Here is a 3,879-nt window from a genome sequence, read left to right on the forward strand (position 1 = left end):
TGGGTCACTGAGTCTACGCCAATGCGTACATACTTGCCGCTCTTCAGCGAACCTCTTGCACCCCTATGTGGGTCACTGTAGATGCGGGAATGCTTTTCACCGCTGTTCAGAGAAACTCTGGCACAGAGTTGATGCACTGGACATGTGTCGATCGCTTTGGCCTGGACTTCAGTGAACGTATTTGACACCAATTGGGGTGATTAGGTTCGTGCCATTAGGAATGCGCCAATATATAGTTATGAAAAATATCCCTTAAGCTTGTTCGGTGCTGAACATGCATTAGTAAGCAGCACCACATATGCACTGGGTATGTGCGGCTTTTCAATGAGCGCCTGTGAGGCCAACGGTTCAGCAAGCTGCGCCATGAATGAAATTGGTGTGTGTCGCTCCTCAATCAACCTGTCGCCAATTTGAGTGACTGAGTTTGTGCCATTGAGTGTTGTTGTTACTCGGGATAGCGTTTAGGCCAAGAGACCTCTAGCCACAGGGATGAGTACGCTCGGGAGCAGGAGCGAAAGAAAAGGGGTTTATTTTACATTATTTACACATTGAAACAAGAAGTCAGATTCTAGTCAGGCCACACATGTCTGCAGGCATCAGGACACGTAAGTACTTCTCTCACTGCACCAAGAATATACTTTTGAAACGTTCTTGTTCCCTAGTTTGCTATAAGAGGGCATTAGATGATACAGTTGTGGTCTGAACCAACCCTGCAATCTTGTACCCAACCTTCGAAGCAAGGACGAGGCTATCTGGAAACAGATTTCGTTGACGAAAGTCGTCGACTGGGTTCCTTGTTCTCTGTGACACTCATCTTTTCAGGGTCAGGAGATTGCTATTCACGCTCGTTACCGCTTCCCCGGAGGGCGGTGGATGCTGTCGCTTCTAAGGAAGCCTCTTTGTTTACCCGTAACAGCCGGTGTTGGGCCCCATCGCCACGCAGGCGGGCGCTGAGAAAGGGGGCTGCCTCGATGCAAGCATCCCAAATTATGAGCACTGTCAGTTTGGGGCCCAACAGTGTGCGGTAAGAGAGGGAACAATTTCCAGCGTTCGCCGGCACTGGCGAAGAAAGTGTCTCCTCTCAGAGGAAATGCGCGGACTCCTCGGGAGTGTCACCAGATGGCGCAGCGCTACCGGAGAGAAGCGCGAGAGAGGACTCCGGTTGCCGCATGACCCCTTTCTCAGCGCGCACTGGCGCGCCATGCATTTCGGAGGCCACGCACAAGCTTCGCTACGTGGCGACGTGCAGATTGTGCCGAGTGTTTTTCGGGAAGCGCAAAAGAGGAGTGCTGCTGCAGCGCTCGCCTTATACATAACTCGTTTCAATGGTGGCAGTACGTTGCGTCATCGAGAGATGGCATCTGCCGCAATTTTTCTAATTGGGCTTTTTCATTAAAACTAGCCCTTTTTTGGGGGTTTCTAATTCCTTATTAATTATGTTGTATTGCTTTACGCGTTCTATTGCGTATCATTATATGGTCATGGAACCATTATCATAAATTAGGGCTCAGCGCAGTTCGCTGAGCTGATGCATTGCATTTTTTCCAACTAAGAGGGCGCAGTCATTAAGCGAAGCAGTGGTGTTCTTAAAATTATTATTTGTCATCGTTGTCATTAGAGACCGAATGGTAAGCACAGGAAATGCTGTTTTAGCCGCCTGTAAAACGCATTACGACTATCGTTTAAGGCATATACAAGGCGTTTTTCTTAGCTGCACCAAATGTTTAAAAGCTGCCCGTGGTAGTAGCACAATTCCAACCATTGACCTCAATTACTCTATGAAGCTGCCATCACTTTTACGAGAACCCAAAATGATGACTTGTATAGTTAATATAATTACCGAAATTAACATGTTCATTGATTACCTTGCGCCACATATTTTAGCCTTACTCAAGTTAGTTCATTGAAGAGTGGCACACAACTACTGGCGCATACTCAGTGACCGAAGTAGTCATCAAAGAGGTTCGCTGAAGACAAGCACGGACAGTGTGGCACATGCGCGGGGCTCTAAATCGGCCTGAAAGAGTCTTCAAAGAGCAGTGCCTGCTCAGTCCTGCATCTACGGTGACTCATGTTGGCGGGAACACATTGGAACATACCCAGTGACTCAACTTGGTGGTCCAACGTGTGGTTTCGAATCCTGCTACCTACGTACAGCAGCCCGATGTGCTATCGATTCGACCACGGACTAGCCAGCGACCCAGGTAGGCGGGAAAACGGTTACATACATACATACATATATATATACATACATACATACATAGCCTTGAAAAGTGCGTGACATATCCTAACAACGCTCACAGAACCTTTTACGGCGAACAGTCGTTGTGGGTTCGCAGGAGCTCTGAACGCTCTCTTGTACTGTCTTGCTCTCTTTGTACTTTTTTACGATGTTCTCCGGCTTCGGGAGTATAGCAGTTTTGTAGTAAGTGGGCTCCACGAGGATGACCGAGATGCCCCACTTCATCAACTCTCGCCGCAGTCCATCACCCAAGGAAATCACCGCATGCTTGGTCATGCTGTACACATTGTTCCACGAGGCCGTCGCTCTACCAGCGTAGCTTGCAGTGAGCACAATCCGCCCCTTAGATTGGCGCAGCAGCGGCATGAAGGCCTGAACGGCGCGCACGCAACCAAACACGTTGATGTCGAAGTGCTGCTGCATATCGGTGATGCTCCACCATTCAAGCTCCATGGCACCGAACACGCCGGCGTTGGCCACTACCACCCACAGACCGTTTCCGTCGAGGTTTTGACGTACGTAATCCACGGCCTGGCGGAAGTCTTCGTCCTTCGTAACGTGACACAACATGAATCTTGCTGGATGCTTTCAGCTGGAGACTCTTGGCACCGTCGCCGTGTGGAAACAGGCAGCCCGCGAACACTTGAAAGCCCAGCCTATCGAGGCGAATGGCGAGCCGGTGGCCGAAGCCGGTGTCGCAGCCTGTGATGAGCACGGCCTTTCCCGCAGCAGACACGCCGGAGTCCGGCAGCAGACTGTACAGGAAGTATCCGAGCGTGAAGACGCACACCACGGGCAGTCCGATGGCGCAGGAGGCGTACACCATCCATAGCGCCGGCACCAGCCGGAGCGCCAAGTATTTCAACGTCAGCGTCAGCAGGTACACCGCGAGCTCGCGGTAAAAGTCCGCATTAGCACGGTGGACGGTGCCCGCAAGCGGCATGGCTTGCGACCATCCCACCGGGAGAAGAGCCAGGGGTTATCTCTGGCTGGCTACCCTCTAGTCGGCAAAAGAAAATGGATAGAAGAAATGGAAAAAAAATGATGAACAAAGAGACTGTTTGACGCTAAATATGCGAACGCTGTCACACACATTCTGTCGATTTCAGAAAAGTTAAAACAGCGAAATACATTAACACACAGTGTTGGAGTGAAAGAAGAGGGCCCGTTCTCTTTACAGTAATTCAGTGGCGCTTTTAATGCGGCTGGCGCTGACGTGGTCGAAACCACTGACTCTGAATTTTAATTTCAGGGAGTAGACAATTGCAGAGATCAGCTGTTTATTTATTTACAGATACTGCTATCTCAGATCTGAGATATAGCAGGAATGGGTAAGTACAATAATACAACATACATGTACAATCAACATGTCCCATGTAAAGAAACTTCCGTTACAAAACGCTTACGTGGCAATTCTCGGAGATAAGTATGTAGGTTACACCACAATTCAATGGTAAATTGCAAGAAAGAAAATGTGAAGCAATCTAAGTAAGATCAGAAGGGAACAATATTTGAAGGACTGGCTGTTCGTATTCTACGCGCAGAAGAGCTAACAAATGTCACAGCTACAATGATGAAAACAGAAGCATGTACAATTTTGTGCAACAATATAATCCGTTCATACGTGCGTCTATGTG

General features: G+C 49.0%; 1 pseudogene; it reads right to left on the reverse strand.

The window, feature by feature from the left end:
- Positions 1-2,287: 2,287 nt before the first annotated feature.
- LOC135905355 (estradiol 17-beta-dehydrogenase 2-like) lies at positions 2,288-3,185 on the reverse strand (annotated as a pseudogene).
- Between the last annotated feature and the right edge of the window lie 694 nt (positions 3,186-3,879).

Source organism: Dermacentor albipictus, chromosome 3 (assembly GCF_038994185.2).
Source record: "Dermacentor albipictus isolate Rhodes 1998 colony chromosome 3, USDA_Dalb.pri_finalv2, whole genome shotgun sequence".
NCBI lineage: Eukaryota > Metazoa > Arthropoda > Arachnida > Ixodida > Ixodidae > Dermacentor > Dermacentor albipictus.